Raw genomic sequence first — 25,896 nt, forward strand, 5'->3', positions numbered from 1 at the left:
CAACCATAAAACTTATAGATACAAGATTTAAGTTGCTGGGTAATTACTTTACTTTGGAACCCTAAAAATGGTAAAACAATGAAGATTTCTCTCTTGGGAACTGTAGTGATAGGGTCTTTAGCTTTGTTTTGATGTCTATTCACTACATCGTTCATGTTGTACGTGATGATACCACGGGGATAACCATTGCGTGCCAATAGCTTCCTGAGATCATCCAAGGCAGACTTTAATGATGAAGACGATGAACAGATGCGAAGACAGCGATAAGTAAGGGTGCGGATGAGGTTTATCTTGTACTTGCGAGGTGTGAAGGAGTCCCATTTCGTGTAAAGGCCAGTGAAAGTTTTCTTACGGTAAATGGATGTTGAGAATGAATTGTTATGGCGTTTGACAAGAACATCAAGGAATGGAAGTTCGTGATATCCAAGCTTGTTTCTGTGAACTGTACCGATAACGCGTACTCGATTGAGATATAATAGTATCTGATTGACAAAGGCATATTTAAAATTTTAGTTCGAGAAAGTGCTTTGTTTGAGGGTAACGAAGTAGAAATTTTTGGGAGATAATTGAGAATGGTTTGTTGTGGGAACCGACTAAAGGTATGCAAGATAAAAAAGTACCGATTTTCTCAGAATAAAGATCGTGGTAAACTGGTGAAAATGCTTTTTGTTTTTCTCTCGGGGGCTCGCAAAATTTACACCAAAATCGGCACTCTTCCAGATGCTTGTGTCTATATATTGAAAGATTACACAAGGAATACATCACTCTTATTTCTTGAAGTTATTAAAGTTGTCAAATTTACTTAAAACAAACTCCAATTTTTGATGAATTTTTATACTACTTGCTAGAAACAAGGATCGGAAAAGCATTCTGATGCATTAATTTAGCCAACGAAACTATATTCAGATTAAAAACAAGCATCCCAACTAAACATTAAGCGAAAAGAATTTGTGGGTAGATGAAACAGCAAACTCTAGGAGCGATAAGAAACAGGTCTCTTGAGTAAAATGAGAGCCCTTTTGACTTTTCGTGTCAATGAAAAAGTAAGCAGACAGCTTTTAAAACCTGCCATTTCTTTGCCTCAAAATGTATAATTTTACCCCAAAGCATCTTTTAAATAAAAATAACCAGTTTTTTTTTAATTCGGAGTTGTGTAGCTGCCCTTTCAGTTGAATTTCTAAGTCCATTCCGGAAACAATAAGAAAGTGTTTATGACACTTTGTAAATCAGGCTATTTTGTATTCTTGACGAAGAATTCCATGAGTTCTGTATGAAATTTAAACACCACAAACAGCAGGTATCCCCTCCCCCCTTCCCCCAACAGCACCCTCACTTTTTGCACCTTGTTGCCGCGAAATGGAGATAAGTACTCTCGTATTAGGCCCTTTGGAGTAACGACAAAAAAATATTGATATGCATAGTAATACGCTGTTTAGCGATCGTCGTTAGACAAATAAAGGGTCGGGTAATCGTAGGTTCAGTCTTGTCACAAAGTAGCAAAAACAGATGGACTTCCTTGGTGCATCACAAATGTAAACTGCTAACAAAATTATGGCTAAAACAAATTAATTAAAGCAGAAAATGTTTAATCTCTCAAACTACAGTAGTAAAAACAGTGCAAATTGAAATAAAGAAAGTAACTTTCCTTGCACACTGCTGGCCGTATGTAAAAGAATACACGCATATAACACCCTAAGAAATCGATGAATATCTAAATGCAGCTACGGTTAAGTTATAAGCCGGGTCATTCGTGTAACTCTGCAACTGGCTCCATCAAATCCTTAAAACAATTGTACTGATGCAAGTAAAGCCACAGAGAATGTGGCAGCAGGTCGGTAAATGATTCTTAACATCTTTGAAGAAAATTACGTTCCAAACTATCAAAGGCCTTCCGGAAGTCAATGAAGATCAACAAACCGACAACATGACATGACAACATGACATGTCAACATGACATGACAACATGACATGACAACATGACATGACAACATGACATGACAACATAACATGACAACATGACATGACAACATGACATGACAACATGACATGACAACATGACATGACAACATGACATGACAACATGACATGACAACATGACATGACAACATGACATGTCAACATGACATGACAACATGACATGACAACATGACATGACAACATGACATGACAACATGACATGACAACATGACATGACAACATGACATGACAACATGACATGACAACATGACATGACAACATGACATGACAACATGACATGTCAACATGACATGACAACATGACTTGACAACATGACATGACAACATGACATGACAACATGACATGACAACATGACATGACAACATGACATGACAACATGACATGACAACATGACATGACAACATGACATGACAACATGACATGACAACATGACATGACAACATGACATGACAACATGACATGACAACATGACATGACAACATGACATGACAACATGACATGTCAACATGACATGACAACATGACATGACAACATGACATGACAACATGACATGACAACATGACATGACAACATGACATGACAACATGACATGTCAACATGACATGACAACATGACATGACATGACAACATGACATGACAACATGACATGACAACATGACATGTCAACATGACATGACAACATGACATGACAACATGACATGACAACATGACATGTCAACATGACATGACAACATGACATGACAACATGACATGACAACATGACATGTCAACATGACATGTCAACATGACATGACAACATGACATGACAACATGACATGTCAACATGACATGACAACATGACATGACAACATGACATGACAACATGACATGTCAACATGACATGTCAACATGACATGACAACATGACATGACAACATGACATGTCAACATGACATGACAACATGACATGTCAACATGACATGACAACATGACATGACAACATGACATGACAACATGACATGACAACATGACATGACAACATGACATGACAACATGACATGACAACATGACATGACAACATGACATGTCAACATGACATGACAACATGACATGACAACATGACATGACAACATGACATGTCAACATGACATGTCAACATGACATGACAACATGACATGACAACATGACATGTCAACATGACATGACAACATGACATGACAACATGACATGACAACATGACATGTCAACATGACATGTCAACATGACATGACAACATGACATGACAACATGACATGTCAACATGACATGACAACATGACATGTCAACATGACATGACAACATGACATGACAACATGACATGACAACATGACATGACAACATGACATGACAACATGACATGACAACATGACATGACAACATGACATGACAACATGACATGACAACATGACATGTCAACATGACATGACAACATGACATGTCAACATGACATGACAACATGACATGTCAACATGACATGTCAACATGACATGTCAACATGACATGACAACATGACATGTCAACATGACATGTCAACATGACATGACAACATGACATTTCAACATGACATGACAACATGACATGACAACATGACATGTCAACATGACATGTCAACATGACATGACAACATGACAATCAACATGACATGACAACATGACATGACAACATGACATGACAACATGACATGACAACATGACATGACAACATGACATGTCAACATGACATGACAACATGACATGACAACATGACAATCAACATGACATGACAACATGACATGACAACATGACATGACAACATGACATGACAACATGACATGACAACATGACAATCAACATGACCTTGGTCATGTATCCGTTACAACAGCAAGGTCGGCGAGGTCAAAGAATTCAAACAAGAGGCCTCCGGAAGACGATCGTGTTTAGCAGCTCGTAGCTTTTTTTTCTTGGCTAGAGAATTTGATGATTTCCGCACGCTTTCTTTCTTTGTGGAGTCCGCATGCAAGGTACATGGAAGCTTATGGGCCCATTAACCGATCTTTTCGAGCCGTTGCTAGGGAAAATTTATTCTCATATAACCTCGTCATTTTTAGTCACTTCAGAGTTATTTCATGTGTTTTTTAAAACTTGTTCATTATCAGCAACACTAGTGATGACGTCATCAGGCCACGCCCATGGTCATGTGACTAATACTGAAAAAACGCAAAGGCTCCCAGGCAAATTACTTTATCGGAATTTTTTTCATTGATTTAATATTTTAATTTAAATCCTCATTACGCTATGCATCGATTTTGTTTCATTTCTGAAAGGTCAGATTTGGAGAGAATTTCAAAATATTAAAAAGTTCGTAATTTTCTGAAAAAAGCATGATTTTGAAAAACGAATGCATAGCTATGTTTCTAACGTTGGCTTTAATCGAAATCCGTCAAAAAAGGCTGGATTTAAGGAAAAACCGCGTTTCCTTTAACATTTAAAGAAACCGGAAGTGCGCCCGATATATATTGGAAGTTACCCTATCAGCGCGTGCGCAATTTACACTACCAGCACACTTCGGTAAGATCAAACAAAGCCGCACGGAGTTAGTTTTTCTCTTTGTATTGCTCTTGTTTTTCTGTCTTTCTCTTATTTTGTCTTTGCTTGTACCTTTTTTACTTTGCATTTTGTGAAACACAAAGAAAAACATCTAAAATGTGAGCGAATTTGGAAGTTATTGAATTATTTTTATTTTCTGCGCTCGGGCTGACGCAAGTAACCGGAAGTGAAATTTCACCTCGTAAGCAACGCGCGCGAGCGCGCGCATAAATCGATTAATGGGCCTTTAAGGTCATTCCCCAGTATTGCATTGCGCATCCTTACTGCGCATAATTTATGGCGTCATTAGCGCGCGTTCGTGCACGCGCACATTAAAAACATGGCGGATTTGCCTTGATATTGAGTTCTGTCAGTTGAAAAATGGCTGTAGCTCACTAACGAACTCGGGCAACCAGAACTTTTTTCTAGTCATTTTAATCAACTAATCATTAGCTTTGCGTGAGAAAAGACTGATCTGATTTCTATGTTTGAAAATTGATTAAACAAGAGAAATAGCAGCTGCACTGTAGTCTTCTCTATTTTACACTTTGATAGCCGTGGCAAGCAATTTGGTTCCAATATTTTAACCAGGGTTGAGCTGTCTGTCAAAATCGAACTTAAAAAGTTTATTTGTGTCCGAAACAAATATTGACTGTAGTTTGAGGCGTGTTTTCATGAGTCTGGGCTCACAAAGAGTTTACAATAACTTGGAATGCGTTCTTGTAATAAGCATTAAATAACGCTTAAATGGGACATTTTCAATGTCTCACTGCTCCTCAACGAGCATGGGCATCCCCCTTTTTTATTTTATAATTTAAGTTCTCATATGATAAATATTCATTGGACAAAGTTTGAACAAAAATCTATTGGCAGTTTTATTTCAGGGGAATTACCTTAAGTTCTTGTTAAGTTTTGGCCTCATTATATTTCTGTATTGTTTTATTTTGTACATATATGCACATCGAAATTCTGGCTGTGATCAGAAGTTTGAAACCCGTCATTTAATTTGTAAGCTTATTTTAAAATACTTCCAGCACTAAATTTGAATTGTCTTATATTTTAATTTTGTCGTCGTTCACACTTAATTTCTTCTAAATTCCATGCAGCTCGACCAGAATGAAAATTTCTTCACAGATGGTATATGCAAGTCAACCTACATGTACGATAGAGTACATAGAAGCTACTCTGAAGTATTTTAGTGATGGATGGACAAATTAAGTCCAAGAGACTGTGAAGATCTACTTTTTGCGAGAGAGATGTGCTGTGCAATCATGTCAAACTAGCCATGTCAAACATGCATGTTGGCTGGTGTGTAGAGTTTATTTTTGCTTCTAGAAATGAGAGATTTAAACAAACTGAAATCAAAACTTGAAATAATTATGAATAAGAGAAATTATGAAAGTGAAGTATGATCATCGCAGTAAATTTTCCAATTTAAGCAACTGGAAAGAAGAAGCCTGAAAAAAATCAGGGCTTCAACGGGATTCGAACCCGTGACCTCCGCGATACCGGTGCGATGCTCTACCAACTGAGCTATGAAGCCACACATTGGGAGCAAGGTCAATTAATTGAGTAGAGGCTTCTTCTTTCCAGTTGCTTAAATTGGAAAAAATTTACTGCGATGATCATACTTCACTTTCATCTACTACCGCAGTTCAAATATGAATTATTTCATATATACTTCACAAGAGAAATTATGCTTGAAACTTGTCTACATAGGTATGTTTTGCAAAAATCTGTTAGAAGAGATATATCTGCAATCCTTTTGAATATTAACTGCATTGCTAGTGAGATTGGCACAAACAATTACCAAGATATACAGAAACAAAATACCGTGATTTGTGTTTCGAAGAAAGAAAATTACTGTTATTTTTCTTCAATCTTGCATACAGGACAAAATGAAGTACCCTTATAATTGGATTGCATCAAGCTGGGGAGCTACTCTGTATAGTTGACTAAACTAAAAGGTGCACATTTTGTCATTTTTTGCTAGTTATCTTATTTTATTGATTGGCAGGAACAATATGGAAAACTATCTAACGCTAATCACATATTAGCTCCACCAATAGAAACTCAATAGACCGTATTCGTAAATGGCTGCCACATTCTTTTGTTGTTTAAGAGTAAAAATTCTTTTGAATTATCAACTCAAAAACGAGGTTAGCTGGGCTAATTTTAAAACTTACAAAACAATTTTTAATTGCAGCCATTCATGAATAGGGTCTGTAAGAAACCAGCCATAAGCGCCCAGGCAGCTTCCCATCGGAACAGCTCAATTTCGTAAGCCACACATTGTACGCATTGCGTACCTATTTGCTTTTAAATAATACTCTCAAGTAGAATATTGCAATTTAGTAGTTGGTTTGAAAGAATTAGTTTTTGTTTCTGTAAGTAGTTTATTGTAGGTAATGTACAGTGATTAGTTTACTCTAGGTATTACATGTACACATTAATTATTTTATTCTATGTAACGTACTGTACGTAGTTTATTGTAATTAACGCACAGTAGGTAAGTTAATTGTAAGTATTGTATTGTAAGTAGTTTATTGAAATTATACATTGTAAGTGAGCTTTTTTCAAATAAAAAATATAAATTACAAAAAAAAAAACTATAACCTAACGCAAAACGTAAGAACGTAATGTGTATGCAGTCAGATAACAAAACTATTTCAAGGAGTGTTTAATTTAATTTCATATCGTGTTCATAATTAAGCGCTTCATTACAAAATCGCAAACCCAGTACATCTTCCCCCAAATTGAAAGTTTTGCCTTTATTAGTAATTTCGTCCTGTCACCACAACCACGCACCAGAAACAAAAATGTACCAAGCTCTCAGCTGACCCAACAGGAATTATTTTTCTAAAAATAGATTATATATTCTTGGGCATCTGCATATTCACTACATTTGTGCTTCATAGCTTTTTTTCTGACTCAGGAACATTGCAGAGATATTGGAATGTTAAGATCACTGTTTTATATCCTTCATAATCGTAGAGCGGTCGGGAAAATTGTCGGCTAATTGTCGGGAATAAAACTTGTGACGTCACTGTCGGTGAACTCAAGAAATGCCGAAAATTTGAAACTATTTTGGTTTCAAGTTCAACTTCGGAGGAAAACCACTCAAAATCAAAAGTTAGCACTTTCAAGCTTCCCCAGAACCCAAGACTTAAAAGAGAATGGCTTATAAAAATGAAAGAGAATGCTTCATGCCCTCGAAGCATTCGTGCGTTTGTGTAACACTTTACCGAAGACAGCTTCGAACAAAATCTTGTAGTAAGGAGTTTGTTGGGACCCTCTTTCAAGCTTCGTCAACTTGTAGTCAAGAAAGACGCGGTACCGACGATTTTTAACTTCACTATGGAACGTTCCAAGCCGGCAATTGGACAAAAAACAAGCGAATAATGCTCGCCGAAAGCGGGCGAACTCCTCCGCCATTTCCCAAGTAAAATAAGGTTTGTATTTAGATCCAAAACCTTCCCCACGAAAGATTCACTAACGCAGAAACGCAGTAATGTTGAAGACAACAATGACGTCACAAAGCAGAGTCTCAGTTCCATTCCTTTCATTACAGTGCGCGGTCATTTTGGAAACGTTTTCGTGAAGCCATCGGCTGTCTTTGTACTTTTAACTTTTTGACTCCTTTTCACGGCTCAGAAAGAACAATTCCGGCATAAGTTTCCTTTTGCATGTTTTTATTAACATTTCGTCGCTATAGAATGGCTGAAGAAAAGATGTCTAAATTTTGGGTAGCAGACACTCGGTCACGCTGCCAGCCACGCACAAAACAAGTCTTCTAAGTAGACACCGATTGGTCCACCTACATACAATCAACGACAATACACATTTTTAACCTGGCGTAAGTGGACACCGCTAAATGGACACCGAGTGATAGTATCCCTGTAATTTTAACTTCTCACTGCAAAATGTCTCCTCTTAAGACTTTCACTTAATCTGGCACAGGCCACATACAGCTAACACCTCATCAACTTCATTTCTAACCTCGAACCGGTGGACACATCGTTCTAGTGGACACACCTGAATTGGTCGCAGTGAAGGGTCGTGAACGCACATTGCCAGAAGATTCCACCCACACAGAGCAATCAAGATTTAGCTTTTCTGTATCTAAGATGTATAATAGGCCACGTTCGATATATCAATATTCTAACATGGCTCCGAGGCTATCGGGTAAAAACAGCAGCCATAATCGGGACGGGCCGGAGACCGTAAGTCTTGGGATCCGCGCGCACCTATAATCTGGGACAATTTTTTCTATTTTTGGAACAAATTACGCCATCCTGACGTCATATACCCGCGCGGATCCACGTACATGTCGGGGGCTCTCGCGTGGATGTTGTCACGTTGCGTGATCAAATGATGAGAGTTGCGAGATTCTCTTGCAGCTTTTTAACAGCGATGGCAGGGAATAAGGCAGGGAATAAGAACCAGGGCTCTTATATGTAGTTTTATGTTCTGAGCTAATGGAAAAGGTGAGTTTTTCAGGGTCGAAAACAAGACTTCAATTTTGCGCTGTGAATGAATAATATCTGCTCGCGCTAGTGGCATGAGTAAGATTTTGCGTTTGTTCTGTAAAGAAAAGTTATGCAAGAAAACTCTTTACTCTGGTATCCAGTTAATTTGTGAGTTTCCCAAACAATTCCTAACCATAACCAAACCCTGTTTTTTGGTAGTTTATTATTGTTTCTGTTTGTTTGGCGAGTTGGCAAATGTTTTTGAAAGGAAAGTCTGACGCGTACAAGTAGCCATTTGCATAGTGCAGCGCGTGCACTTTAAGTCCGAGTCGGTGTTTTCAGCAAATCTTGACAAAGATTTCTTTCGTTGTCTTTTGTGCTGAGATCCTGCAACTATTTTCACCAACGCCAAAAGCCTACTAACGTCATGTGTGTTGTTGCAGCGGAACACAACTTGGTCAGTGATATAAAGCGGGACGTAACTAAATTCGACACTGTCTTTAATACTTCACTCAAACTGGAGCAGCTTACGACGAAAATACTGAACCAAATTCCAACAGACATGAACGTATTATGATCTGTGGGTGAGAAGCATCAAACATTTCGGGAATTTTGGACGCCATTTCCCCGCGCTACATCCTCAAAAATCCTCGCAGCGTGTACGCGCGTGTGCCGCACATGATGGCGCAATTTCTTCTAAAAATAGAAAAATTGTCCCATATCATAGGGACAGCACCAATACTAGAAATGGCGCGCGCTTACGGTGTCCGTCCCCGATTATGGCTCCTGGTCAAAATTATAAATTTTTAAGTTTCTTTTGTCTCTCAGTTCCCAAAAGAGACTTGGATACAAAGAAAACAACACCAAATATAGAAGTTTGTCCTGAAAGCCTCGGAGCCATGTCAGAATATTGATATATCGAACCTGGCCTATTGTCCCTCTTCTGATCAACGATAAAGTTCTAACCTTAACATACCTTTCCTTAAAAGGTAAAGACACCCAACTATGGTAAAAAGAACTGAAAGAAAAAGGTGATACATCTCTCCTCTGCTTCACTCTCCACAGACACGATATAAATAGCTGTGCTGCACTTTGTGAAACCTTAACGTGTTTCCACGTGTTCAGTAATTTCGAAATAAAACTGTCGTTAGTTTTGACCATGTTCGATTCTGATTACCGTAGCACTTAAGTTCTGGCCAAACGGGAAATATTTGGTGACCAAACATTATCAAACACAAGATTGCTTGGTGTCAAAACATGTTGATGTTTGAAACCCTAGCCAAACGGTTATCAAACACGACCAAACAAGGTGGCCAAACGGTAAAATGTTTGGCCACCAATGCAAACAATGTTTAAGGGTGCGAACTTTGAATGCGTTTAGCTGTCCTTAAGCCGGTAGGACACGAGCAGGTTTCTCTTGACAAGTTTTCAGTTGCCTAGTTTTGTTGGTCTGTATGACGCACTGCAAACGTTTCCGTGGAAAAGTTTAATTACTTCTGAAAACAGCATCGCCAGTTTTACTGTTGTTTTCAAACAATCATGGCGAAATTGTGCACTCCTCACACAAACTTGCCAAAGCCAACCATCTTGTTCGCGTTAGACTGACTAATCAGTGCACTGATTTTCTCTTCGCCTGTTTTCTTCCTCCTCACTGATCAGCAGGTTCTGAAACAAATCTTCCAGATCATTCGTGTTTCCCTCCCCTGGCTCGTTGCCCTCCGCAGGCTCCGGGGGAGGTGGGTCATCAAACCACCGTAGACCACGTGTAATCAGGTCTTGAATAGTTCTCGTACGATCTTCTATTCCTTCGATCTCCTTGTGCATCATAAGCTCTCGGGAAATCCGCATCGCCTTGTCAAGTTCATCTTTGGCTAATAAAACAACAATTGTTTGACTGATTCAGCACTTTTTATACGTTTTCTATTTTTAACAAGCCAAAACTGATTCATAGCGAAAAATACTTATTGAGATTAATAAAATGTAAAGCTTTCAGCATGAGCATACAAATATCTGGCAAACTTTTTTCGGCTCTCAGTTAATTGTTATACAAATTAACGACATATATTTCCCCCGAACAAGTGTTTTTAAACTTTACTGCTAAATGCGATAAAGCGACTGCTTGACCTCGAAATGATTACGAGCATATACAACCGTGACAACAAATGCAGTGCCGGTTTCATGCAGCGCACAGACACAGGACCCTTACGGATTTTGATTGGCTTAGCGATCATGCTACATGCTGAATCTGGTACGTGGGCACTTTCTCTCTAAAAAGCAATTGATAAAAATGTAATTTTTCGATACTGTCACGCTCGTACTCAGGCCGAAAAAAATGGCCCAACTCCCACGAGTCTCAGGTAGCTTTGTGGTAGAGTATTCGATAGCCATTATTTAGTTTCGACTCCTGTCGGAATTTTTTAGAAGTATACGTTTGACGGTATAGGAAAATTACGTCCTCATTATTTCTACACTTAAAAAATTCACCATCTTATCATTTCACTCTAAAATAGATCAATGTTTCACTTAAGACAATACGACTGAAAAAACGGAACCATCTTGGCATGTTTCAAATGAGAGCTAAGTTCGATTCTCTGCCGGTAAACTTCACCGAACTTTTAAACTAATGGCGGGTAAAACAAATTGCGGGCACTTGCGGAAGGCACTTTTCAAGCGGTTTAATTATAGCTGTGCAATTTTTGTTTCACTCCAACAAAATACCCGTCAAAACACTCCAAAAGTAAGACAACAGTTTACTTTCTTGTGACAAAAAATATACCCCGGATTACCTCTTTGGAAATCCAGATTCCTCTCTCCCTCCGATACGCCTAACCCTCTCCTAGTCGCCCTTCGGATGAAGTAGTCTGTCTTCCCGATTAGGAACGTGGCTTTCAATCTCTTGGGACATTGAGAAAGTAGATTCCTCTCTACTTTCTGGATAGCAATGCCTGCTTTGGCAATGTTAACTTCAGAGACTTCTTTACTGTTAAGAAAGTGAAGAATAGTTTGATATTGAATGTCTTGTCCTTTGCAGCTTCGGCTATGCTATATAAAGTGAAAACCAGTGGCCGGTTAACGCTATTTAACTGTGGTTTTTACCTCGCTTCTTTCAGAGGTGTTTTTGCCGAGCTAAAGGTGAAGAACTTGCTGAGTGAAAACTTAATGAGAAAAACGGATTGCTAGTTTCACTGGAATCAAAGTTTACACTAGCCTTTGTTTAGCTAATCGCGCTTTGAACAACGTTAACTGAGGATTAACCTAAGAATTTGCTTTTCTTGTTTAGGGGAAAGTGGGGAAGAAAGAACAGACTTGTTAACTTTTCCTGACCTGTCTCTTCACTTTGTCGCAGATATATAAGCCAATTGTAATATTACAGATTCATATTATCTTGTAACAGACCTTATGTGTCTTTTGGCGCAAAGGAGACCGATAACAGGTAACATATTATCTTATAAAGACAGCTGTATATTAGTTGAGCACGCCAACCCAACAAGAACAATTCTCCTGGCATCAGAGGTCAGTAATGTTGTAAGCACCACTTGGTTAACTCAAAAGGGGTCGTAAACGAACAACACACCTCTGCAAAAAGAGTGAGTAACTGAATTCCCAGTTTCATGAGAACAATTTTAAGTCATGTTGGACATTTCAATATAAAATGAGTGATAGAAATTTTACACAACCTTTCGATGTCATCATGACATCATTATCAAGTGACAAGAAAATAACGGTTCAACAGTGTTATATATGCGGTGAGAGGTGTGATTGTTCATTAACATATTTGTTCAAACAAACAGTTTCGCGCGGATGGAATCCGATTGCGTGTTCAGGCTAGGTTTCTTCTTTCTAATAAACAGCATTTCGTAAATCAAACAATCCAGTTTTCCGTTGCATTTCTTTAGGACGGAAAAATTATTGGCAAGGTCGTCGATGTTACAAAGGCCGTGATCGTTCTTTAAATGCTTTCCGATTGCGGAGAACCTGTGTTCATCAATACGTTGGTGCAAATGCCGGCTGGTATACCCGACATACTCTGCATCGCACAGATCACCTTGGTAATTGTACACTACGCATTGTTGATTTATTAGAGGTGGTTTTGGTTCACGCATCTTGAGATCTTCACAGATTTTGCGACTCTTGAATACTGGTTGAAGAGTGTGATCGATTTTCTTGGTCAGGTCAGATAGTTGTTTTTTCACGGCATCGGCCGACGTTTGATCTTTAAATGGCAATACCACTCGGTGAACAGTACATGTATCTTCGTTGACGGGTAGTTGAGGTGGCACGAGTAGACTACGAGTAGTCCCTCTTTCGCTTAGTCCGTCGTGCGTGACGCGAAAGAAATTCGCGAGAAAAACATGGCCGCGCGATATCCTCCTTTCGCGCGCTCCTCGCCTCCAGGATTTCGCGCAGCCTTTTTTTTCTCGCGGTTTTCTTTCGCGTCACGCACGACGGACTAAGCGAAAGAGGGACTAATCGTAGTCTACTCGTGCCAGTGAGGTGACAAAGTGAGAAATGATGGAGTTGATTAGGCTTTCGGGGCACTTGAGGTTCGTAAACATCAGCTTCAAGCGATCACATTCAGTCACGAAAGACTCCCATGTGGACGACAGGTGAAAAGCACGGTTTAACATGGTTTTAATGAGCGATTTCTTGAAGCTTTTGTCCACATGGCTTTGGTGATGGAGTAGTAGGCCGGTATTTGTTGGCTTCCGGTAAACACTGGTTTCCAGTTTGTGACCTTTCTTAAGTATTTCCATGCCAATAAATGGTAGCTTGTTGTCAGGTATACCAGCCGGCATTTGCACCAATTTCTATCGCTCATTTTTATTTTGAAATGGTTATCGAAATTTAATCTCATTCGAATGTTGGACATTGTCACAGTAAATTAGAAATGTTGGCACAGTGACACTGGACAAGGACTTCAGTCAGGTTTGAGATATAAGATGTCAATTGAGCTAATCGCGCTCTTTCGTGGTTTGCAATTTGGTGAACACCGTTTAAAGTAACTGTCTGGTTGCTAATTTCACATTCATGTTTGCACATACCGTAAATCAGGAAATCTCGCGCGGGAAGTCTTTAAAAAATACATGATCATCCTGTTGTAGCCCCTTATAACACATCTCATGCTGTCGTTTTCTTTCTGCTGCGACCAAATTTCCGCAACTTCCTCAAACAGTCGCTCGGCCTTTCGCTCTTCGTCGGCTGTTAAGCCAACAGCAGCTGATTTCTCCGCCAACAGGGCTGCTGCATTGTACCTGTTCACTGCGTTTTCTTCACTTAGAAAAGCGGGCTCCAGACACTGAAACCAAAACATTTTTCGCAACAGTTTGAGAAGTTCACCATCTTGTCATGCGTCAGTCAACCAACAGTTTAAGCGTTGTAAAGGTTTTAGTCGTCTAATGTCAGAAAAAAAAGGTGCTGCTTCAAAAATATAAAATGACGCAAAAGTTTTTCTGTCGTTAAACTGTCACGGAGACTGCATGCGGGAACCCAGCTTGTGACATCAGTCTATTTTATTCCTGTGCTACATGTGAGCTATTTGAGTCAACAACCTAACCTTACATTTTTTTAATTAAGTGATTACAGCCACACTGCATAGTCCTTCCTTCTTCATAGGTTTCATCTTGCTTTCAGCCATGATTTCTTGTGGATCAGGTAGAAGAAAGTCACAGAGGTGAATCACGTGCCCTTTTGGCCGCACCCTCTTCAAGGACAATTTCGAAGGGAAAATAGCGCCTTTTTTTCAAAGCAAAAATACCATCGTTCGATAATTTTAGACACGAGGCATAATAAGCATAGAATCGCTTTCATAAGCACCGAGAGAAGAAAAGAAGAAAAAAAATCTATTTTTAGTAAATTTTTCCTCATTTTATCTTTTGCTTGCCCTTGATGTGAGATTTCAAATTCGCCAAATTAAAGAGATAACTCTCAACCAATATTAATAATTACTAATTAGTTACACTTTTATTTGCCTCTATCTGTTTTTGATGGAGTCGCACATGTATGTTATGGTTTTACCTCTGAGGACTTGTCCATATACTCGTTGGCCAAGTCAAATTCCTTGGTTTGTCGGTAAACAGCAGAGATGATGTAAAATGCTCTCGTAGGAAGAAACGGCCAGTTGCCCGAGTTGAGGTGAGTTGCGCGTTCACAGACATCTCTACACTTTGCCAAACAGTCTTCCTTCCTGTTTTGTATGTAGTAAAGTTTTGCTACCTTCAAAAGAAAAATCATAGGAACAATGCATGATACACTAGTTGATGAGTTTAAGGTGGCTCAAAACAGTTTCCAGCACTAAGATTTTGATGGGTCGTTGTAACCACTCTTTATCACTTGATGTTACAATCATGGTATCAAAAATTTGCCCAATCTTTGGTGAACACGTTGTTATCATTCGTGATACAATAGGTTACCACAGCAGCAGTATGACCTCCCAAAAACACTTTTAATTACAGCTTTAGGGGCTTGTATTCAAAAAAGGCACGGTGAATTTTTTTTATATTATCAACTTTTAATAAGCATGACAAGACGAAACTTTTGGCAAAGTTTAAAAAACTTCTGTAGGTAGGGTTCAGAGCCACCTTAAATTTTCGAAAATTTCGCGTCTAATTTCAAGTCAAATGACATATACTCACTTATTTTCCATTTGAGTAGCGGAGGTATTCAGTAACGAAAGTTCTAAAACTTCTCTAATTTTCTTTCTTTTTCTTTCCTTGCTTTAAAAATCCGGGTGTATTTATCGGTAAGTTAATCATGTGACTAGGATTTCACTGTCTCAAGTGCGAAGATTTAGACAGACTTAACAAAAAGGTTCTGTACTTCTGTCCTTTGTCAAGTTATAAAGGGAATAAATCACAGCTCAGGCTAAATAGTGATAAGAAACTTTTAATGCCGAGTTGGCACTCGCACACTACCAAAGTATATCCGTTGCACGAGGTTCTGCTCGTCACGTGAGTGCCTGATCACATGATGTGGTCACGCTTGTCACGTCACATCCCCTTCCCTTACAAAATTAGCAAGAACAAAAACAATAGGGTCCAACAATAAACTAAAGCTATTTCAAGTGTTTCAAGTCAATGTTCAAGTGTTCAAGTCATAATCTTCAAGCCATGCTGGGGCACGTCTGGCTCTCTCTGAGCGTCTGGGCTGGAAAGCAGGTATGGGATGTTCGTTGACCGGGACAGATTCTGTGGCGGGGATTGAATCATTCACTTCAATCTCAGGGGTCTGGGTGTGGATCTGTCCTGGCAGGAACTCTGGTAAATCTGGTGGCTTGCTTTCATTCTCAGCTTGATGAGGCTCATCGATGGGGCTGCATGGTTCTGGTGACGGCTCCATAGTAGACCGCAGCTGGCGGCGGTTTCTACGGAAGCGCCGTCCTTCCACCTCAACTTCGTACGACCGTCGGGCAAGAGGGCGCGTGCAGTGGCCTAAGCTCCATTTCTTCTTTGTAGAGTGCAATTCTAGCTTCACCTCTTTCAGGAACAAAAAGAAAGGCTATTGTCATCTCCACACCCAGACCCCTGAGATTGAAGTGAATGATTCAATCCCCGCCACAGAATCTGTCCCGGTCAACGAAGATCCCACTCCTGACACCATGTCAAGTTATAAAGGGAATAAATCACAGCTCAGGCTAAATAGTGATAAGAAACTTTTAATGCCGAGTTGGCACTCGCACACTACCAAAGTATATCCGTTGCACGAGGTTCTGCTCGTCACGTGAGTGCCTGATCACATGATGTGGTCACGCTTGTCACTTGTGAGCCCCTCAACATTGTGACTCTATCAGCTCGCCTCGCTCGTCATAGTATGGCTGAGCAGCAGGAGGGCAATTTTTCTTTTCGGGCCAGCCTTGCTTGATCACTCGGATTAGTTCCTGGATATCAGCATCTTCAGCGACTCGCTGTCGGAAGACATCTCGCTTCGGAGGTTCAACTCGAATATACTCTTCGTGATTCACCATCTCGAGTGCACGAATCTCACAAAACTCGGTCTGAGCCCCATCAGTGGTCTCCAGATATGCACGACTCAAGGCATGTGCAATGTGCATGAGTGTTCCTTTCTTGTATTGAACTTCTAGATTGTACTTTTGTAGGGCCAGGCGCATTCGCTGCAGGCGCTTGGGTGATTTGTGAATTCCCTTCTTGAACACAGACTTCAATGGCTCATGGTCAGTCTCGACAGTGATTTTGTCTCGCCCATAGAGGTATTGGTCGAACTTGTCACATGCCCAAGTGATGGCAAGCATTTCTTTCTCGATCTGCGCATATCGAGACTCAGTGTCAGTGAGGGCACGGGAGGCATAACAGACAGGCTGACCATCTTGCAGCAGTACTGCTCCTAAGCCAGACTGGCTTGCATCGCATTGTACAGTGACCGGCTTGTTTATATCGACAGGTGCCTCTGTCAGGAATTTCTTGATTGTCTTCATGGCAAGGGAGTGCTGTTCTAACCACTGGAACTCTACATTCTTGTCCTCCAAACGTCTAAGTGGCTCTGTCATCTCTGACAAGTGGGGCATGAACTTAGCAAGATAGGTCACCATCCCCAGGAATCGCTTCAATGAAGTGACATCTTCAGGTTCAGGCATCTGCAATATAGCCTGAATCTTCTCTGGGTCAGGCATTAGCCCCTGAGAAGTGAGTAGATGACCCATGAATTTCACGCTTGATTGGTGCCATTTCACTTTTGCACGATTCAACTTCAAGTTCCACAAACGGCATTTCTCGAGAAAGGCGCGCTCATTTCTTGCAAGACTCTGGTTTACTTCATGTTCTGTATTGCCAAATCCCGCAATCAGGAAGTCGTCTGCAATCACTTCCACTCCTTCCAGGTCTTCGACAAACTCGTGCATTGTACGTTGCCAGACTTCTGGCGCTGACGAGATGCCAAACGGCATCCTATTCCATCTGTAGCGCCCAAACGGTGTGTTAAAGGTGGTCTTGTAACTAGACTCAGTGTCAAGACGTTTCTGCCAAAAGCCGTCCTTGGCATCGACAACCGTGAACTTCTTTGCTTGCGAAAGCCGGGTCGCGACCTCCTCCACTGTTGGCATTTGGTAATGCTCTCGACGGATGGCTTTATTTAAATCACGCGGGTCAAGACATATGCGCAGCTTGTTGGGCTTGACAATGACCAACATACTGGAAACCCACTCGGTTGGTTCAGTTACAGGTGCAAGAATACCACTAGTTACCATCTCATCAAGTTTCTCCTTGATCTCACGTGACCACATCATGTGATCAGGCACTCACGTGACGAGCAGAACCTCGTGCAACGGATATACTTTGGTAGTGTGCGAGTGCCAACTCGGCATTAAAAGTTTCTTATCACTATTTAGCCTGAGCTGTGATTTATTCCCTTTATAACTTGACATGGTGTCAGGAGTGGGATCTTCGTTGACCGGGACAGATTCTGTGGCGGGGATTGAATCATTCACTTCAATCTCAGGGGTCTGGGTGTGGAGATGACAATAGCCTTTCTTTTTGTTCCTGAAAGAGGTGAAGCTAGAATTGCACTCTACAAAGAAGAAATGGAGCTTAGGCCACTGCACGCGCCCTCTTGCCCGACGGTCGTACGAAGTTGAGGTGGAAGGACGGCGCTTGACTTGTGCCAAATCCACATCACCGGTGGCACGCTGATAATCTTTCAATGAAATGAGATTGCACTCTGCACCTGTGTCTAGTTGGAATGTCACCTGACTTTGGTTGCCTTGCATGCCGACTTCCATAGTAATCAAAGCACGTGATCTACTTCCAACTTTACTTATACGAAAAACTTCTTCAGGTACTTCTTCTACGGTGTTTACCTTTGGGTTGGTTGCTCGGCACCTTGACTGAAAGTGGTTCTTTTGTCCACACTTGTGGCAAGTTTGGCCTTTTGCAGGGCACTGGCGATTTCCATGCTGATATCCACAAAATCTACATTCTGTTCGCTGGATGGGTGGGTCACGTGGCCTTCGTGTGTTCTGAGGTGGCTCATTTATTTGTTGTGTTCTAACTGCACCAACTGACTCCTCTGTTCCACTGGCAAGCAGCTTTAATTGCTGACTAGTCTGTTCTGCCGCTTTACAAATGTCGATGGCTTTAGACAAGGTCAGGTCGTTTACTCGTAGAAGGCGTTCGCGTACTTTCTCATCTCGGACTCCAAGGACCAAGCGGTCGCGTAAAATCTCGTCCGGTGTGATTTCGTCGTGAGCACAGTTCTTCGCAATCACACGCAGCTCGGTCACGTACGCACTAATGCTTTCGCCTGGCTCCTGTTTACGATTATTAAAACGGTAGCGTTCGTAAATGACTTGAGTGCGAGGTTCGCAATATTCGTCAAATTTAGCTAAGACGTCTGTAATACTGTTTTCATTCTGGCCTTCGCCCCAAGCGAACGTATCAAAGGCTTTGACAGCTTCTTCGCCGATAACCGAAAGCAATGTTGACACTCGAACAAGATTCTCCTGCTTGTAAATTCCAGTCGCGATTTCGTACCTTTGCCATACTTTTTTCCATTGCTTCCAATTACTAGCCAGATTATCATCTACGACGAGCGGTTTAGGTGGCGGCAGGTTCATTGGAGGCAATATCAACGGAGCTACGGCTGACGTTCCTTCAGCGCCTCCTTCAGCAGAATCAGTCATCTCGCCAAATCCAAGATGGCGGCCACGAAGAACAAGCTTCCAATTTCGGTCGACGGTTTACTCACCAGTGTGGCGACGAATGTTCATCACATCATCCAGTAACGAAGCGTGAGAGCTTGTCACGTCACGGCAAGAGGGCGCGTGCAGTGGCCTAAGCTCCATTTCTTCTTTGTAGAGTGCAATTCTAGCTTCACCTCTTTCAGGAACAAAAAGAAAGGCTATTGTCATCTCCACACCCAGACCCCTGAGATTGAAGTGAATGATTCAATCCCCGCCACAGAATCTGTCCCGGTCAACGAAGATCCCACTCCTGACACCATGTCAAGTTATAAAGGGAATAAATCACAGCTCAGGCTAAATAGTGATAAGAAACTTTTAATGCCGAGTTGGCACTCGCACACTACCAAAGTATATCCGTTGCACGAGGTTCTGCTCGTCACGTGAGTGCCTGATCACATGATGTGGTCACGCTTGTCACGTCACATCCTTACCTCGAGCTCAACAGCTAACAGAAGATCCTGAAACCTCATTATTCCGTCAACACGCTCAACAAGTTTCTGTCTGTCTCTTAGAAACTGATCGTATTGACCTGAAAAACAAAACGAGAGGCGATAAGATGAACCAAAACAGAAAGTGACGCCCTCTCGATTTCGCGTCTAATTTCAAGTCAAATGACATATACTCTCTTATCTTCCTTTTGATTAGCGGAGGTATTCAGTAACGAAAGTTCTAAAACGTCTCTAATTTTCTTTCTTTTTCTTTCCTTGCTTTAAAAATCCGGGTGTATTTATCGGCAAGTTAACTAAATATGCGAGTCATAATAAAGTTGTAAGTTGTAAGACCGAGAGATTATAAAAATGATAAGGCATAAGAAAAACTTACATTAGATAACAGTAACGTGGTGGAAGTAAATCTTCGTTATGTGTGGTCAGTTGAAGGAAAAAAAAGATACGTTTTACCTTTATAGTGGTATAAACCAAATGCCCAATCGTTGGTTGAAAATGTTTTCTACTCAATAGGTTTCCATAGCAACATTATAACCTGTTAGAAATACCCCTAATTTTAGCTTTAAGCTAAAAATAACTCTACAACGAGCTCATTGACCCCCTTTCTCATTGCTGAAAAGTAATAAGCGTGTCAAGATGCAACATTACGCAAAGTTTATAAAAAATTGTTGGAGCGGATTCAGAGCTACCTTAAATTTTCGAAAATTTAAGGTGGCTCTGAATCCGCTACTACAAAATGTTTTTTAACTTTGCGAAAAGTTGTGTTTTATTATGTATATTATTTCTCGACAATAAAAAATTGGATGACCGAGCTCGTTTTTGACTATTGTCACTTAAAGCTAAAATAAGGGGTGTTTTTAACAGGTTAAAGTGTTGCTGTGGTAACCTATTACGTCAAACAAAGTTTTATGACTTGTTAACCAACAATTGGGCGTTTGTTTGATACCACTATAGAGGTAATAACGTATAACCATTGGTACTAATGATTCATCAAGATAAAGGTGCAGGAAAGTGCTGGAAACCGGTGTGAGCCACCTTAATCTATCCCAACCAGTTGAAAGTTTTATACAAACCATTGTCGCCGAGATTCACAAAATGCATCCTCATTGTTCGGCCCATTTTTTTGGCCAACACCCCTAAATCAGAAAAGGCAGAAAAAAATGCGCAAAACAGTGTTTTACAAACTATAATCTGTAAAAGTCCATTGGCAGCAATGGTAGGTCCACACAGTTAAGTTATTCCCCCTTAAAAAGATGGACTTCGGCGACTGACGGATTCAGCGATTATATTATTTTCGTAATGCCTTTTTTGCTCTAAGGTAAACTTTAGGATACCAGCCTGGGTAGAAGTACATAATTAATGTACTTCGGGCTCGAAATTGTGATCGAGATCTACAGCTCCTTCCACCCTCAGAGAAGACGACAGATCCGACCCTCGAAAGCCAGTTAAACAAAAAACAAAAATATAAAAACGTGGCACCATGGAGAGACGACCTTGAAGGATCATACCTTGCATTTGTATCCTTGGGATTGGCTTTTCTATTTCCGTGACCGTTCTCCCGCTCTGAAAGTCCCTGTAATGTGTACCCCTCTCGTGTGACGGAATGATGAATTGAACTGCATCTAGAACTAAAAAATCACAATGACGTCGCACTGAGGGTCCACGGAGAGCCTACGATTACCAATCAGTAACGCTGTTTTTGATTGAATCTCGGTGGTGATTTTGGCGGTACAGCTGCATTGGTTTGGCCTCAAGTGATCTTGAAACGCCGTCTAGTTCGAATAGAGCTAAAGAGACCGTATTTAGTAAGGTCAAAGGTAAGGGCAAAACCGAGTACAAAGAGAAAATCCTCTCCGAGCGAGTATAGGAAAAATAATAACAAACTGAACCCATATATATGCCACATTCTCACCAGTAGTGCGCCATCTCTGCTCCCCTTCAAGTTTCAGTCACATACCTTCGCAATTATAGTCAGCAACTCCTTGGCACAGTTTGATTCGTACCGCATGGTGAGAGGGCTTTTCGTGTTTAAAAGGTAACATGAAAGTCAAGTTGCCAGCATAGGGCGGAACTGACTTGTTTCTACAATCAACGTCGCGAGCTAACATCCAAGCATAGGGCTCCACTTCCGGTACAATCCGGAACATTCCATCCCTCTGAAAAAGGAAATATAGGAAACGATTTCGATAGCTATTTTATTGGTCAAGTAATTAGCCAAACCACAGTTACTGTATTTTATGGCATGTCATAGACACTAACCAATGAAAGTGCTGGAAAGCCTTGACATATTCGTCGATATTCCATCCAACCTTCCTATCCTACACTGGGTTTACGTAGCATTGGCTCAATGTGCATACTGCATGTGCTTTCTACGGCATCGTATCAGTGAAGATTTGAGTGATCATCGCAGTTATGAACACTACTTAAGCAGTAGTGAAAGTAAAGCCTGAAAAAATTCAGGCTCAAATATATGATTTTTAAATAGCTTAAAGGCTTGTTTGTATACCAGAAAACTAACAACTGTTATGTAACATATTCCATGGTATACTAGTGGAAAGCTATGAACAAATGTGGTTGTTGAACATTGTTTATCAAGGATTATGATCAACTTACCGTCACATATATCTGGTGTAGTTCTGGTGTCGTGTTGGATGCCCAGATTTCTCCAGTGTCTTCGTCGACGACCGCCACGATAAATTGCACTACGACAAAGGGGGTTGGGGGCCTGGAACACACATGGGAAAAGTGGGAATCCATCTGACTGGTTAAACTGAACATCATCTGAGTACTGGCGACACTTATGAAGAATCTCGAGACGGGCGCTGCTTGCTCTGAAAGTACTTGTGGTTGAGTGTGGGGCTTTAGGTGTATAGGAATAAAGGACAAAAAAGACCTCGTGTCAGTTTAGCAAGGTAACTCCTAGATTTCAAAGCCGTGAAGAGGTCACGGTAGAGTCATGGATAGGTTGACAGCTAGCGCAAAGTCAACCGACCCAAAACCCCATTAAATCACACAGGACCACACAGTGGCTAAAAGGTAAGTGAATTTTATTTATCTCGCTCACAGTCCATCAGAATTTGGGATCAAAAGATGCAAAATTTTAAATTTTATGAAACAGTTTCCTCGATCGTTTCACGCAAAGCGATATCAACCGTTACAAATTGCAGTAACTGCATGAAATCAAATAGCATATCGTTACGTCACGAGCGCGTCCTCACACAGATGGATTTTTTTTTTCGGGGTATGAATTTTTAAACTGAACGCCCAAGATGAACCTCCGGGAAAAGCTTCCGGTTTACTCAGAATCAAAGCTATAAATTACAACAGTAGCTGATAAGTGTCATCTCTACACAATTAACCACACCTACTCGTATGTATGTTAAACTTGTTTGATAAACTTGTTTTTCTTGTTTGTTCTTGTTCGTGGAAACCATACTTCAAGTGATGTGACTCAGGGCCTCTTCATATGAGCCCGGTCGACCAGGCTGGCCCGGTTTCCGAGATCTCACCTCGCGTCTCTTTCCTTCGTAAAAATTTCGGTGCGTTCATATGAGAAGCCAGGCTGGCCCGGTTACCGAGATCTCGGGTTTTGCGACCGAGATCTCGGTAACCGGGATGAAAATTTTCCCATATGAACACTCCAGCCCGGGTAACTGGGACGCAACTTTTTAGATGAAATAGCTTCGCTTTCGCAACATAGAAGCCAAAATGGCATAATTTTTGCCTTGTATATATTTCCACTTTAGGAGTAGGCGAATTAGCTTTATTAGTAAAGTTACAAGAGTCCACAAAGCTGCGACAGCCGCGAACGATACAAGTTTATGTTACACCATTTTGGTTGTGTTTCTTGGATTTTATCCCGGTAGACCGGGCTGAAATTTCCCATATGAACAGACAACAAAATTCGTCCCGGTTACCGGGCTCATTTGAAGAGGCCCTAAAGGATGGTTATGCATTTCTTGTGACTTTTTGGTTTCTCTTCTTATATTTCCCATTGTTTTAAAACATAAATTGGTTACTTAAAATCAGCGTTGTTCCATAAAAAGATCTGCAGTTTGTTGAAAGTCTGTCTGCGCAAATTACCATATATACTGACAATGAATCGAACGGAAATGCAAATTAATAAGTCGCAAAATGTTTACGTACTGGAGAAATTCTGGTGCAGTGAGTGAATAGCATACGCGAAAAAAAGGGACATGACAACGAATTAAATATGGTGGTAAAAGTTTGACGGCATCACAAAATAATGTCCAACACATAAAGAAACGCTGTTAACGGAAGATTGACTCCGAAGAATTTGACCCATAACCAGCGTGGTTGTAGTTACCGCGCTGAGCCAGTCACACGAATCATAAACAGACAAGGCAAATCACGTTGAACGCAAAATTCTGTACACGTTTAAGAAATTCATGTAATTTTTTCCATACTTTTTCCTGCGATTCCACAATGGTATCTTTTATATGCTGTATCAGTGTCGGGTTGTGCTGTTTTCAGAGGAATACATACTCGATTCGAGACGCTTGAATGGATATTTCTACCGTTTCAAACGAAATCAATCTAATATTAAATTCAAAATACAAACCCATGTCAGACATCCTGTATAAACATCCACTCACCATGTATTTCTTCTTCCACACTTAAATCGCAACGACCGTTTTCTGCGGCAGCCATCAATATTTCTTCGACAATTCACCGATCAAAAAGTCTTTAACTTTTCCTTTTAACCTTTACGAACGCGTAGATCGCCATGTTACGTGGAACGCAAGCAACTGCCAGCCTTAAAGACTTCGTCACGGACGTCTGCGTGCACCGCGTTACTCACATTTTATGAATAAATTGAGCTGAATCTTTGTCAGCTGCCCTTGTTGTTGCTAGACTACGAGTAGCCTGCGAACGCAGACGTATTTCCGGCTGTCACTTGGTTCCGCCGAAAAATAACGACTGCGAACCCGAGCCAGAAATCGATTTCTGTGACGTAGGAATTCTGAGCCAATCACAGTTTAGCTCAAATAACCCCAGAACTACTGCGCGAGGTATTCGCTGCGAGGAGCACTCGAGTTTCATTCTATCATGGAATCTCATTGGCCAAGGAAAAACAAAAGTCATTACGTCACAAAAATCGTTTCCTGGCTCGGGTTCGCAGACGTTATTAGGGACTTTAAGCAGCGGGAACACGGACGGCGACGGGGACGCCGAAACCTGTGAGAAGGCTGGGGAGAGAAGGTCGTGGCAGGAATTCACAAACATTAAGCAGCACCGTCGGAAACCACGGTTTCCGCACTGTCAAGCTTATTGACATTATTCGTCCTCTGTTTATTCAGGATGAACTAGGATGACTTCATTGAAAGAAGTTCGCAATCAACTCTTGATAATCACGATGAAGGTGTGTTAAACGATGACGAACTTCTACTCTTGTACGATTTAAACCGGTCGAATGATCTCGACCAACCTTATGGTTGAAGACGACGAGTCCCGGTCCGAATTTCGCTTCCACAAACGCAACTTGCCCCTTCTCGCTGCGCTGTACAATGAAGTAAATGAACTTATTATCAGCAGATGTTTAATCAGACTGGCGCGACAAATCCGTGTGCCGACTGATAAAGATCTAAGTAAACCACTGATCTTACGACTGAAAATGGAAACAGCTACGCAAGTTTTAATGGTGTCTACCTTTCTAAATGTGTTAGAATTTTCCCATAATGAGCCATTTGACATTTGAGTACTTCTCGAAAGGAA

General features: G+C 40.8%; 1 pseudogene across 1 annotated transcript; it reads right to left on the reverse strand.

Annotated features, from left to right (window-relative positions):
- Nucleotides 1–7,205: 7,205 nt before the first annotated feature.
- LOC145497934 (uncharacterized) lies at nucleotides 7,206–25,337 on the reverse strand (annotated as a pseudogene). The gene is made up of 10 exons (XR_014050747.1): nucleotides 24,777–25,337; nucleotides 22,774–23,019; nucleotides 22,118–22,316; nucleotides 21,669–21,788; nucleotides 21,234–21,296; nucleotides 20,146–20,243; nucleotides 15,043–15,240; nucleotides 14,070–14,323; nucleotides 11,814–12,007; nucleotides 7,206–10,898 (listed from the first exon to the last, which is right to left on the reverse strand). The product of XR_014050747.1 is annotated as an uncharacterized LOC145497934 (transcript).
- Nucleotides 25,338–25,896: the final 559 nt, after the last annotated feature.

The sequence above is a fragment of the Orbicella franksi genome, chromosome 9 (genome assembly GCF_964199315.1).
Source record: "Orbicella franksi chromosome 9, jaOrbFran1.1, whole genome shotgun sequence".
NCBI lineage: Eukaryota > Metazoa > Cnidaria > Anthozoa > Scleractinia > Merulinidae > Orbicella > Orbicella franksi.